This window comes from Canis lupus, chromosome 10 (genome assembly GCF_048164855.1).
Source record: "Canis lupus baileyi chromosome 10, mCanLup2.hap1, whole genome shotgun sequence".
In the NCBI taxonomy this organism is placed as follows: Eukaryota; Metazoa; Chordata; class Mammalia; order Carnivora; family Canidae; genus Canis; species Canis lupus.
In genome coordinates, this window is record NC_132847.1 from 45960895 (window position 1) to 45974840 (window position 13946).

Consider the following 13946-nt stretch of genomic DNA (forward strand, 5'->3'; position numbering starts at 1 on the left):
GATTTAACATCAGGGTTTAGCTCCACAGGCTGTACTCTCTCTCCCAAATCACTATTTCACAAATAGGTGATCATGAGGCTTCTTGTCATGGAAAAGTACAAGCCTTGAAATCAAAAGAGTTGAGTTTCATTCCTATCTACCTCTACCACTTACTACCACTTACCAAGGTTGAGGCTAGAATGCTATATTTTTAAGACATCCATGATCACCATCCCCTGCTCAGCATTGTTGTTATGATCAAGTAAGCAAGAGAAAGATGTGGAAAATCCTTTGTAAACTGCTAAGTGCTTTATACATATGAGAAACTATATTGAGGGCATAACACAGCACCTAGATGAATGTTTAAGGAATATAATTTCCTGGGAGTTTAGGTTTCCATTACAAAGTGCCAGAGTGGCTATCTTACACAACAGAAATTTATTTTCTCACAGTTCTGGAGGCTAGAAGTCTGAGACAAGGATACCAATGTGATTAGGTTTTGGCAAGAGTGATCCTCCTGGCTTGCCGATGGCTATCTTCTCCATTGGGTCCTAACATGACAGAAAGACAGATGGAGAGTAAACCCTCTGCTGCCTCTTCCTATAAAGGCACTAATCCCATCACCAGGGCCCCACCCTGGTGACTTCTTCTAAACCTAATTATCTGCCAAAGCCTCATCTCTAAATACCATCACACCAGGGTGTTAGGATTTCAACATATGAATTGGGAGGAGGGGGTAAGATACAATCTAGTTCAGTAGCACTGGGTGAAAAAACAAAGCATGTGTGTGTGTGTGTGTGTGTGTGTGTGTGTGTGTGTGTGTGTTTATATTCCATAGAGAATCTAGGAGACAAGGTGAATACAGGGCAAAAGGGAAACCTGAAAATAGCACTAAATGTTTGGTGAATCCATGATGTCACAGAAAAAAAAGTATGATGTACATATGTGTTCAAAATGATTATAAAATACTTTGAAAAGGAGGGCAGAACTCTTCTTTACAGAAAATAAAAAAATAAGATAAACTACATTTTATGAGGCATTTCACTGCAGTGGGAAGAACAGGCTGCCCAAGCTCATCAGATAGATCTAAGCTTTGATCTTGACTTTGCTGTTCTGTGTCCTTGCTAGGGTTCCTTTCCAGCAACCTAGCACTATTCTTGGGTCTTAGAAATGTTCCAGAAGAATATATATTCTCCACTGCCAGAGATAGCTTTTGTGTTCTTAATGTTGATTTTTTTTTTAACATTCACATATCCAACTTCTGATTCAATGTCTCTATGTGGCAGGTTTGTAGGAATCTCTGAGCAAATCCAACAGTGACTTCTTGGTACCCAGTCACCCCCACTGACTCTCCACAAAGACTTTCAGCAATCTGATTTTTCTACTTGGTTAAGAAAAAGTTCTAAATCATATTTGGATCCTCTCTTCTCTGACACTCTATACTCTGTATCTTGGCAGCTTTGCCTTCAACAACCATCTAGAATCCAACCACTGCTCATCATTTTCACCACATCCATCCTTATCCAAGTTTTCAACACTCCCACATGGATTATTGCTAAACAGCTTTCTTATGGTTTCTCTCATTTACACTCATGCCTATAGTGTGGTTCCCTATGCCAGAAAAACATTTTAAATGCCTGTGTTAACACAAGCAGATCAATTTTATTATAGCTTATTCTATTAACACACTTACATAGGGGCTAATAAATTGGATAACTGACTTAAAATCTATTTGTGACTCTTCCTAAAAAAGACTAGTCCAATCATTTAGAAGTATCTGATATGCTCTGGAATTAAATTGGTGAAAAATCGGAAAGATAAAAAATAATGTGTGTATAGACACACACAAAAAAAACACATGTACATATATATAAAGAATAAGAGACTGTGCCACACAAGTTCCTAGGGATCTTGGCTAATTAAGTAGGTAAATTGGGATTCTCCTTGTAAAATATTTATTTACTAGAAGACTAGAAATCAAGTTCATTTAACCAATTCAATATTGTTGGTATGAAAGTCATGTGCAAAGTGTTTGTACATGCAAAGTGTGTGGGTCAGAAATTTAGGGCACGATGTGCTGAGGGAGAAGAGAGAGACTGCATTCTGTGAATTGATGTTGAGAGTTCTCAGCCAAACACATAGAACTTTCATTACAGATCCAGGACCAGCAGGGACAGAGTCAGAACCCTAAAGGCAGTTCCCAATTGACAAACAGGTGATGCTTCAGCAGTTCATTTGAAAATTGATTGTGTGGAACTCACACCATTTTCTCCCATAAAAACAGTGTTATAAACGGTGGTAGGGTGTGTCTCATGGCCAACACATAAAAGCTTATTTTGCCCATAATGGAGCTGAAACTCAGCACAATTGCTGCAGAAAAATAACTCTCCTGCAAATAGTAATGAAAAAAAGCAAAAACAAAAACCCCTATAAACTTGAATTAAAAAGTAGTGGCTTATTTCTCTTGAGTGCTACTGCTTATAGAGGCACAGTTTTAATTAAAAGAGGATGGGGGAGTACATGGAGATGTTGATGGAGAGTCTAAAGGGGACTGCTGAGAACTCAGGAGGGTGGCTCTGGTTATTGTTTTATTTCACTTTGAAACATAAGGTGTTGGTTCTCCTTGATACAGCATTACTTTTGTGCTTATAAACCTTGATGTGCACTAAAATTTTAAATTCTAAAAATGAAGAATGAGAAAAAAGGAAATAGGAGGTAAGAATATGATCATGAGTAACCTGAAGGAAGCTAAAAGTAAGAAAGATGGTTGGAAGGATGGATGTGTCTATGTGTGAGAAAATAGTCATCATGGAAAATCTGCTGAGAATAAAATGGCATATTGTGTTTATATTCTGTAGTTGGAGAATAGGGAAGAACGGTGGAGAAGTGATCTTGGATCATATTATTCCAAAACAAGTTAACTTTAGACAGTCTTGTAGCTATCTAGAACAAGACAGAAAAGGGAAAATATGAAGCAAGAAAAAAGGGAAAACGTATTTGATCAAACATTATTTACGTAGGAATATGTTTATTGAGAGCTTGGTGTTTATCATATTCTGAGTCTTTTTCTTTTTAAACACCTTTGTGATTAAATAATAATCTTACTTGCTAATAAATCATTTGAATTTAAACAGAAAAAAGTAATTTGAGATTTTAATTATCTTTATACTTTATACTTTAACTCTACTGGTATAAGTTATCTAGCTATGTCCAAATAAGCCCTTTGTATGATCCCCAGACTAACCCAACAGAATATGAAACTATTAGGATTGTTCAGTTATTTTAGATGTGCTGAGTAAAGCACTAAAAAAGAAACAAAAAACAACAACAACAAAAAACTTCCATTTTGTTTTTGGCTGAATAATCTCATGTTTAAAAATTAATGCCTTCAAATTTCACTATTAATACAGTTTTGCCAGTGCTCAACATAGCTAAGAATACTATCAGCTATTTATTTCAAGGGAACAGGCAGGGACATGCCACAAGATAGATCATCAATAGCTGTGCAGACTCTATAGCCAACCTGTCATGGTTTTGAGAAGGTTTCTTCCACTTAACCCTTAACTTTTATATGCCTCAACTTTCCTATCTCTAAAAAGAGGTTGATGTGAGTCTTACATGTGTTAACCCACGTAAGAAATTTGTATTACTGCCTGGCATATAGTGAGTACTCAATAAATATTACCTATTATAATTCCTACTAGGCAAACATTTTGATTAATAGTTTCCATATCTGCCAGAAATTAGATTATATTCTTGGGAATATTGGAATACATTTAACATTAAACTACATTAAGCAAGTATTGATTTTTTTTCTTGTATGTTTTAGAAGGCATCTAGAGTTTTCTGGCATTTCAGATTCATTTTCACAGACCAACAAATATCAATTCTTACTACGTTTTTGAAGAATGTCTACTGTGGTATTATAAAACTTGTGAAAGGTTAAGGTTCAAGTGTTTTGATTTAATTTGAGGAAGTGTTGCCAATAGATGTCCTGCATACTACTTAAGATCGCGTTCTCTGGGGAGGGGAAGAGTTACAAGATGGCAGAGTAGTAAGGGGTCCCTGAATTTGCCTTGTCCCTTGAACACATCAAATTATTCTGAACAACCAAGAAATCAATCTGAGGGTTAAGAAAAAATCTAAACAATTGAAGGAAGAGAACATGGCAGATGTGAGGTTCAGAGTCATGAACCTGAAAAGCTATAGTGCAGTGAGTGGGAAAGAGCCATTTTAGTGGAACAAAGTCAGGGTGAGAGGAGAAAGCAAGAGATAGAGTGGAGCATAGGATTCACACAATACAACATGATGAGGGGATCCCCTGGGTCACAGAAGGATTGCTCCCGCTCCTGGAGTGCCTTTGGAAGAGGGTAATCTGCATCTCCAAAGACAAGGGCCCAACAGGACTGGGTGGGTGTTCAGCAGCAGGGGACAGAGGTACCTGCAGAGGGCAGACAACCTGATCTCAGTTTTTCACCGTGCATCACAATAGACTCCAGGCACTGTGCACTAAGCAATTGCTTTTTTGGGACAGAATGGTGCTGGGTGCCACAGGCCCTTCCTCCAGGGGAGGGAAGTGGGCCCATGCCTTGTTGGTCCCTTTAAGATTTGTAATTTTGAATCCTAGCCCTGTGCCAGAGATAAAACACAGGAGAACTGTGGTGCCTGGCATACTGACAGCAGGGCATAGATAGGTTGAAGGCAGAGACTAGATGAAAGCCTGGTACATAGGAAAGGAGACTGTTTGCTTTTTTCTGTGAGGGCCTCCTAAACAGTGATGGCCAAGATTTGCCCTCCCCGTGAGAGGGGGGTGATACCATCCTCCATTCCACTCCCACCCCTTCCCCACCAGCATGGTTAGACTTTGGAGAGAAACACAGCACCTCCAGTGGAGGCTGGAGTCACTTACACAAAGCCCTACTCTCCTGCACCCAGCAAGGGCATCTTTGCAAAGACAGGTCTGACTCTGAGCCAGCCCAATGGGCCTCTCCGTCAGAAGACCAATGCAGATCCCCCTTCATATGACAGGCCTGCTGATTATAGAGTGCTCCAAAGTGTCAGCTTTAGTTCTAGTGGAAATAGAACCAGGCTTTCCTTTTCCTTTGTTTTTATTTTTTATATTTTATTTTCTTTCTTTCTTTTTTCCTTGGTATCAAGCTCGTAGATTTTTGTTTATTTGTTGGTTTATTTGTTTATATTTCCTTTTCTAAATTTTTGGATCAGGCTCCTTTTCCCCACTTCTTTTCTTTTTTCCTTCTTTCTTATTCTTTGGAATCAGGTTCATTTTTCGTTTGTTTTATTCCTTTTCCATTTTTCTTGGATCAGCTCCCCTCAAACTCCCCCCCCCTTTTTAAATTAGGATTATCTTAACAAATCAAAGCACACCTAATTAAAGGTCCAAGCACTCCACACTGCAAGTAAGCAAGGAGGAATTTGTTGAGGACTGACCTATGGGAAAGAGCAACCCAAAAACAAGTGGAGTGCACACGGTATACACCAGAAATACTTCCTAAAGCATCAGGTCTGGGATAGTATATGACCATTTCTTCCTAATACAGTATTATTCTCAGGCAGCAAACATAACAAGCTTTCATAACACACAAAAAGAAACCTAGACATAATGAGAAGATGCGGGAATTCCCCCAAAAGAAAGATCAAGAAGAAATCACATCCAAGGATTTGCTCAAAACTTATATAAGCAATATATCTGAACAAAAATTTATAATAGTCATAAGACTACTAGCTGGCGTGGAAAGAAGCATAGAAGATAGCAGAGAAACTCTAGCTGCAGAGATTAAAGACCTAAAAACTAGTCAGGCCAAAATAAAAAAGTACTACAACTGAGATGCAAAACCGAATGGATGTAATCACAAGATAAAAGAAGCAGAGGATTGGATTAGGTGATACAAAAAGTAAAATTATGGAAAATAATGAAACTGAGAGGAAGAAGGAAATAAAACTATTAGGTCATACATACAGACTTAAGGAAATCAGCAGTTCCACAAAGAACAATAATATCTGTCATAGGAATCCCAGAAGAAGAACAGCAGGAAAACGGGGCAGAAGGTTTATTTGAACAAATTATAATTGAGAACTTCCCTCTTCTGGGGAAGGAAACAGGAATTCAAGACCAAGAGGCACAGGATTCCCCTCAGAATCAACAAAAACAGGTCAGCCTCAAGACCTATCATAGTGAAAGTCACAAAATACAAAGATGAAGAGAATTCTGAAAGCAGCCAGGGACAAAAGATCCTTAACCTACTAGGGTAGACACATAAGGATAGCAGCAGAACTGTCCACAGAAACTTAGCAGGTCAGAATACAGTGGCATTATATATTCAATGTGCTGAATGGAAAAAATATGCAGCCAAGAATATTTTATCTAGCAAGGCTGTCATTCAGAATAGAAGGAGAGATAAATAATTTCCAAGACAACCAAAAAACTAAAGGAGTTTGTGAACACTAAACCAGCTCTGCAAGAAATACTAAAGAGGACAGTTTGAGCAGGAAAGAGAGACCAAAAGCAACAAAGATTAGAAAGGAACAGAGACAATCTACAGGAATAGCGTCTTTACAGGTAAGATCATGTTCTCTAGAAAGACTTCTTGGACTACTAACCATGACAGATTTGGGGTTTCTTCTATATGCTCTCACAGCACTCCTTCCCTAGCATCCCTCCCATTGCCTCTTTGCTCATCTGCCTCTCCAGTCTGTACAGACAAATGTAAATTGGATATTCACCCTTGTGAATTCACCCTTGTGATACACTGATATCACAAGTTCAACCTATAAATCTAAAATATATAGCACCCCCTCAAATTTCCCATTCCTCCATATTCCCTAATAAATATATTCTCTGAATGGCAAAATTTGTTTCCACAGCTAACACATTAGTTATCACTACCCTCAAACTTCAAACCACATATACAGCAATTCATCCAGTCTGGCATTTCTCCCTTTATGTCTCCTTGATATTTTTTTGATCACTACTTTCAAACCAACCATCTCTACTTTACTAATAATAATTGTTACTATGATTGGCATCATCTTCCATGGGTTACTAAGGTCTTGCCCTCCCCTACCTGATTCATTTTCCTCATGGTAGCCACAAATTTTGCTAAAACATAAATCTAATATGACTTAAGTACCACAATGGTTTCCACTACCACAAACTAAAATTCAAGCTTATTAACTCAGGATGCAAGGTTCTGTGTAACCTCTTCCCTCCTTTTAACTCCAGTCTCAACTTACACTGGTGTTTTCACTTGTGAGCAGAGATTGCGGTGAACATTATATGGATTTCTTGCAGGTACTTAGATCACTTCCTGGTAAGAGAGAGCATCCATTAAATGTCAGCTGTTAGGTTTTACACCCCCAGAAGATCTACACCTCTGCCATGCTGAATCCAGATAGACCATAGTTACTCCCACCTCTGTAATCTAACATGTGTTAATGTGCAATGCTCTTCCGTCTTCAATTTAGGGTTTGTTACAATTATTGTACTTATTTCCTAATAGAAATATTCTTGTTTTCTTGGCATTCTTGATTGCTAGTATATAAACTCAGGTGGATAACGTCTGTGCTTGCCTCCTTAATTACTGTTTACCTAACATGAAACACACCAGCACACATAAAATAGGTGCCCAGTAACTGTATTCATTAGTTTACCCATGGCATATAACTGTGGAAGTTATATAATGAATTCTTTAAATATCCATTAAATGAAAATAATGGACACAACATGGTTAGTGGCAAAACTAATATTAGCCTCCTGGACTTATGGTTTCTCACTCATCATTCATTCATTCGTTCATTCTTTCATTCAAAAGCACATTATATGCCAGATATTTTCTGTTTTCACAATCTATTTAGGAAAACAAACACATTAAGAAATAATTGCAGCACAGTTTAGTATATAGTAAGGTAAGTATAAGTTACTTTGAGGACACACAGAATCAAAGACTCATGTCTATCTGATGGAGTCAAGAAAGGCATAATAGAGAAACTAACACTTGAACCAGGTCCTAAAGGACAACTATCAACCAGTTTAGCAGGGAAAGCATAAGAGCATATAGAATGAGAGGAAGAGAAAAATGCACATAGTCTGGAGATATTTCATATCATAAGGTAGATGGTATTGGGGGAGGAAAAGCTGTGAAAGATTAAAAAAAATCCAACATAGGCAAATTCATTGATGGTTTCTCTTTAGAGGATAGTATCATTTCCTTCCAATTTGTGGGTGGCACATAAAATTGCTACTTCTTGGAGCTATTGCACACTATCTCTCTTTAGATAACTTGCTTTATAACTAACCCTTAATTAATGCTTCACCTGACAGGTGAGAATAAAATAATCTGGGATCACTGGTCCTTATTATCCTCTGGGGCAAGGTGAATGTGTTGAGTGACCCACACCACCTCTTTCTTAACCTACCCAGGACACTGAGTGACTGTGTCCTGATTCTGATCTTGAAGTGATAGGTATGAGCCCAGAGATTGGGAGTAGAGTTTCTCTGCTCAGTAACTGAATGATGGGGAAGTGGAGTCAGTAGGGGGTGAGAAATACAAAAAAAAAAAAAAAAAAAAAAAAAAAAAAGGCCATTTTCATCAGAAATCCAAGTCATTTTCTTCAACAAAGATTTTTCCGGGGGCAGAGAGGGGGGATAGCTTATATTTGGTACCTGAATTTTATGTCTGCTTCTCAGTTGGTTCTCAGTTGTTTCAAAACCCACAGGGAAAAGCTTGACTGGTTCTGAAAATATCCTCAACAGTTTTATTAGCCATATAAAGCAAGTTTGGACATTTACCTTTCACAGGTGGGCTACAATTGTAGGGGACTTCTATATAAGATACCATTTTAGAATTTACAATAAAAAAATTCAACAGGCAACAGTTATTGACACATCTAACTCTTTCCAGGGAAAACCACATAAACTTTAAAAGAACTACACAGAATTGCCTGAACTTCATAAGGATCACTGGAGGGCAAATGGAGCTATAAAGAAAGGTAAAATTATGCTTTGAATTTACCTACAGTAAAAATGTTTCAAAGTGCACTTGGGAAGTTGGGTATACGGCATTATGAGCACAATTTTGCTAGGAGGAACAGGATTGGACCAGTTAATTTCTCTGATGGGACTCTGAAATCTTTTTACTATAGTCTACACAAGGATTCATTGTAAAGGGACTTGAAAGATATAAAGAAAACCTGGTTGTGATTTTGTCCCATGGAAAAACAGAAAATGAAAATCTACCATTGGACATCTTTTTTTGAGGGCTGAAGACATGGCATGGTCTACTAGCAGTATTAGTATTATTAATGGAGTATGCACTGGAAGAGACATTTTTCTTGTGAAAGAGATTTATAAAAATCTTATAGTCAGCTAGAAAAAGGATGTAGGTGTGTATTTTAAAGATCATAACTGAAAAAGAAACTATACTATACTCCTCTAAAGTAAAAGGATTACACTGTATAATCTTCTATGAATTCAATATACGTAGTTCAATCCAGAGGGACTCCTGTGGGGATTTAATTAACGATATTTTGTGGCTCCAATTAGAATGAGATTCTTAACCTTTCTAATATGCTGACCTACCTTTATAGGAAAGAAAAATTATACCACAGGCATACTAAGTAATTAAATGTACATTAATGCTACTAAGAAATGTGAGCAACTTTTTCTTATTGGGAAATACTCCAAAAGGTCAGTAGGTCTGATGAACTTTCCAACCATAAACATAGTAAACAATTTCTTGACATGACAAACATATCCAGAATGCCTTATTCTAGTAATATCAACATCCAAATATCATTCTCAAGGTGTGAGCCATTAATATGCCTTTAGTGAGACAGGAAATAGGCATTTATCATAAATTCCAATAAAGGAGTTCCAGTTATAGTCTGCACTTATCTCAAACCTGATGGAAAACTCTAAGAAGGGACAAAGCATTTTGTTTATAAAACTGAAACTGGTACAAAGTAACTAGTCTATCTATATACTTTGTCTGGGTTTAAGAACAACTGTTTTACCAAGTGAAATAAGCCAGACACAAAAGGACAAGTATTATGTGACTCCACCTATATGAGCCACCTAGAATACTCAAATGCATAGAGACTGAAAGCAGAACTTTAGTTACTAGGAGTTGGGGTGGGAGGGAGAATGGGGAATTGCCTGATTGTTACAGAGTTTCAGTTTGGGAAGGTAAGTTCTGGAGATGGGTAATAAGGATGGTTGCACAACAATGTGAATATACTTAATGCCACTCTACTATGCACTTAAAAATGGTTAAATAACTTTTATGTTATATGTACTCTACCACAATATTTAAAGAAACTGTTTTATCAGATCTTTAATTTAAAGATGGAATACTTCCTCAAATCATTTGAAGATATTTTCTAAAGGTTCTATCCCACCCAGCCACTAAAACCAGAATATAGTGACTTCAACAGTCTGTCTTGTTTAATCTCCATTCCAGACTCATTGTCATATTTGTTTCCCAAGGGTTTTTTTTTTTTTTGTAGATTTGTATTTTATCTCCTTATAGAAAACTTCTTGAGAGTCTACTATGTGCTAGGCATTGCTTTAGCTTCTGTATGCAGTAGTGAGCCAATCTGTGAAAGAAAACACACACACACAAAAAAAAAACCCTGTTCTTATGAAGCTTACAGTTTCTATATTTAGCAACATGTTAATATTTATACAAATAGTCTGAGTATCAATGTTATAAAACAAAATCTCAGGTAACAAAGGAATCAGCAGGATGCATGCTACTAGGTAACTGTTTTGATTGCTCTTTCTATGAATTTACTAAACTGACCAAATTATTGGTGCTACAAGGTCAGTTTCTTTTAAGAAAGATAGTGAAATTAGCTTATGTTTGTCAAATATTTTCAGACTAGGTGTCTCTTAAACCATGATGTACTAATCATAATGAACCACGTGTCAGTATAGTTGTTTCTTAAAATTATTTATTCTGGAAAGCCTAAAACAGTACATCATCCAACGTAAGTCTTAGCAAACCTAAATAGTTGGCATTGGCCAAAAACACTAAAGCTATGTAAATCTTTGAAAATTAAAACTTACTGTCTTCTTTTTTAAGTGAATTTAAGAAAGGGACATATCAAAATAAATAATTAAGTGGATATTTAAAAATCAAAGAGATGTAGAAAGTAATCCATGTGAGTGTGCCCTGGGAATTTGACATTAGCATTCTACAGGACAATGAATGTTGTCAGAATATTGAGAGACCACAGGTAGAATTCTGGCTTGAAAAATCCTTTTAGCATTCTTTTAAGATGGAGATAAAGGGATCAATTGTTTATCCCATAGGAAAAAAAAAATAGACTTCAGGTAAACCTTAGGTCTCTGAAATGCAAAAGAATACAAAGAATTAAAAAAACAAAACAAAACAAAACTTACCAAAGAGTTACAACAGGACAACAGTATAAGATTTGAGAAAGATTATCTTTTTTTTTTTTTTTTTTAAGATTCTATCAAGTATGAAAGAAGCAAGGACTATCTTGTTTCAGGGATTAAAATCTAAAATTGATAGTAAGTAGGAAATTAAAACTATGTTAAATATATATTGATATTAAAATAGGATATTGCATGGGATACCTGGGTGGTTCAGTGGTCGAGCATCTGCCTTTGGCTTAGGGCCTGATCCCGAATTCCCAGGATCGAGTCCCACATCGGGCTCCTTGCATGGAGCCTGCTTCTCCTCCCTCTTCCTGTGTCTTTGCCTCTCTTTCTGTGTCTCTCATGAATAAATAAATAAAATCTTTAAAAAATAAAATGGTATATTGCTAGTTGAAACTCTGGGGGCCACCAATTGAGGGGGAAACCTCTGAAGTCTAAAATATCTTTTCCTCTAGATTTCATATATATATATGAAATATATAGGAAATATATATATAGAGAGAATATATATATGGGTATATATAGGAAATATATATATATATATGTATCTATCTATATATAGATACATATATATCTATATATACGGCTTTGAGTGTTATTTAAAGGGCTGTGCCAGGATGAATTGGGACTTATAGTTAAACCTCTGAAAATGCCCGGTTGTTAATCAGTGCACCTCTTGTGATCAGTTGACTGTTTTCCTTATAGTTACTAACTCCTGCAACAGAAGAGTTGCCTTTTCAAAAGTCTTTAACATATATTTTTCATATATGTGAATATTACATATATATAAAATATACACCGAGAGAGAAGGAGAGAGAAAGGTGAAGAAATCAGAATACGATGAACTTGTACTTTTCTTTGCCTGTGTCAGTACTCTTATCTCCCGTAACTATCTACCCAGGTGAGCAATATCTACAACCTAATATGCCTCTTTTCCTATTTTTCTTCCATACTTACATAATCCTAGAGAGATACATGTATAAATGAGTTTTTTAAACATAGTTTTTATCATTATTTATTTTCACAAATTGGATCATAGTATTTACATAGTTATGCCTTATATAAAACTCTTCATCATCTCCTAGAATTCAAATTCATTCTTTCTAAGGGCTATGTAATATTCTGTGAAATGAATATTTTAAGATAATCTGTCCAGGACACTGTGATATATAGTTGGGTTCAGGAAGCATAATTATGGAGACATTACCTGATTTGAGGAGGAGTTTCTTTTACTGGCCATTTAAAAACAATGCTAGACTAAGTATCCTTGTAATGGCTTTGCTAATTGGTACTTTTATTTCTTTGTTTGTTTTAAAGATTTTATTTATTTATTCATGAGAGACACAGAGAGAGAGAGAGAGAGAGAGATAATGGGGGGCGGGCAGAGACAGGCAAAAGAAGAAGCAGGCTCTGTGCAGGGAGCCTGACGTGGGACTAGATCCTGGGTCTCCAGGATCAGGCCCCGGGAGGAAGGCGGCGCTAAACAGCTGACCCACCCAGGCTGCCTAGTACTTTCATTTTTATGGGATAAATTCCCAGCAGTGAATTTGATCACTCAAAAGGTTTATGTATCTTTTATTTTAGTAGGTGCTGCTGGATTACTCCCATAGAGGCTTAACTCTTCATATTTCTTTCAACAATATAGGAAAATACCTAGGTGAGTCCTAGTAGATGCAGTTATGCTATAGCAACTAACAGTTCCAAAATTTTAGCGGATAGCACAAAAGTCGTTTATTTTTCATTTATGCAAAATCTGATGTGAGTCCAGGCACTTCTCTAAGCCAATTGTTACTTGTAAAGTAACTAGCTTCTTTGAACGCTGGGCTATCATCTCAAAAATGATCTGGAAAACTCAGTCATGTAGTCTCACAATCACGATAGCAAGTGAAAGAGGAGACAAGCTAACTGCGATGACAATTGAGAGCTTTGATATAGAATTCATACTTATTCACATTGTCCTTTGATTAGCCATGTATAACTGCAAAAGGGCAAGGGAGTGCAATCCTATGTGTCCAGCAACAGAGCCGATCACAGAGGTGAGCGGTAGGGAGATAGGCAAAATTCATGAAGGGAAGTGGGAGATAGAGGTTTCCAGTTATGGAGTGAATAAATCATGGGAATAAAAGGCACATCATCAGGAATACAGTCAATGATACTGTAGTAGCAATGTATGGTGACAGACGGCAGCTAAACTTGTGGTGAGAGTAATGTACAGAGAAGTTAAATGACTATGTTGCACATCTGAAACTAATATAACACTACGTGTCAACTGTTCTCAAATAATTTTTTTTTTTTTAGGAGGAGAGAACAGACACTAGGTGTCCTTTCTATTATAGCACCTTTTTCCTCCATACCCTCTCTGTATTAGGTACTTCAGATCTTTTAAATTTTTGCCTAAGAGGTTTAAATGGTAACTTTGATAATCTACATTCTCTCAACCATTATGACTGGGAATATTTTTCCATATGCTAACTGGCATTTTTAATTTATTCTTTGAATTGTCTATTCGTTTCTTTTGCTCATTTTCTGGTCCTAACCTCCCTACCCA

The 13946-nt window shown here is 36.7% G+C and overlaps 1 long non-coding RNA gene across 11 annotated transcripts in view; it reads right to left on the minus strand.

The window, feature by feature from the left end:
- Nucleotides 1-13946, minus strand: part of LOC140641542 (uncharacterized) — a 292971-nt gene that overhangs the window by 82884 nt on the left and 196141 nt on the right. For 3 of the 11 annotated variants that reach the window (XR_012038093.1, XR_012038091.1, XR_012038094.1), the window contains exon 7: nt 7231-7304. The exons of the other annotated variants lie outside the window; for them this stretch is intronic. This is a non-coding gene — a long non-coding RNA (uncharacterized lncRNA). The remainder of the gene's footprint in view (nt 1-7230; nt 7305-13946) is intronic. 11 annotated transcript variants of the gene reach the window in all.